The sequence below is a fragment of the Corvus brachyrhynchos genome, unplaced genomic scaffold, assembly GCF_000691975.1.
Source record: "Corvus brachyrhynchos isolate BGI_N302 unplaced genomic scaffold, ASM69197v1 scaffold140, whole genome shotgun sequence".
NCBI classification, from domain to species: domain Eukaryota; kingdom Metazoa; phylum Chordata; class Aves; order Passeriformes; family Corvidae; genus Corvus; species Corvus brachyrhynchos.
This window is the reverse complement of record NW_008235809.1, coordinates 1,266,846-1,267,825: the sequence shown is the minus strand read 5'-3', so window position 1 is coordinate 1,267,825 and position 980 is coordinate 1,266,846.

Genomic DNA, 980 nt, shown 5'->3' with positions numbered 1-980 from the left:
GGGTGTAAATGAGCCTTAAAATTGTTGATATTGCTGCTTCCTGCTTCTGAGGCTCAGCGCGGGCTGGGGCCACTCTTGGACTCGGGACAGCCCTACCTCAGGGATGTGTACCCCAAAGAGGGGTTGGGTGTCCCTGGGGAGGTGGGGACGCTAAAGAGGGCTCAGGGATCCCCAGGACATTATCTCCCAGAGCTCGCCCAGAGCAGTCCCCCAGGGAGTGCTGGACTGGGCACAGGGCACAGGGCACGGGCTGGCACGCAAGGTCGGGACCAGTCGTCTGCAATCGCGTTTCTTCCTGTGCCAGGTTTATTTTGTCAGTCCCCGGGCAGCGGCGGGGCAGGACAGTGGTCACAGCCCCATGGGGCCGAGGTGGGGGGAGACCGAGGCCAAGGGCTGTTTTGGTTATTCAGCCGGAGAGGATCACAAATGACGCAAGTTCCCAAAAGAGCCGGGCGGGGGGGCTGAAAGGGATGTGTCAGCCGGCGAGAGGCGGCCAGATGTGCTCCAGCAGCTCCAGGGCTGCTGTCCCGAGCTGATGCTGCCAGAGTACAGCCCCACAGTGATGCCCCACAGACCACCCCAGGGTAGTTTGCCCCACAGTGAGTGCGCACTCCGGGTAGGCATCGCCACACTCCCTGTCCCGCAGTGTACTTTGGTGCTGTTAGTATCCCTTCAGTATCCTTCAGGCACACATGGTGCCTGGCCAGGCTTTTGGTAAGCCCACGAGTGTTTGGTAGGGAATCTGGGGATACTCCTAGGAAGACCACCAAAAGGGATGCAAGCTGGGGCAGGGTCCCCAAGCTGCCACCCCTTCAGCATGAGCTGGGCTACGGGTGCACCTCAGGGGCCACCACTGGGCCCATGGCTGAGCATGGGGGCACGACCAGCAGCATGCAGCCCAGAACCCTCACAGCGAGCTACCAGCCCTGGGGGCACCCTGGCACCCCCCTCCAGCGGCAGCAGGGCTGATGTGGCCCCAG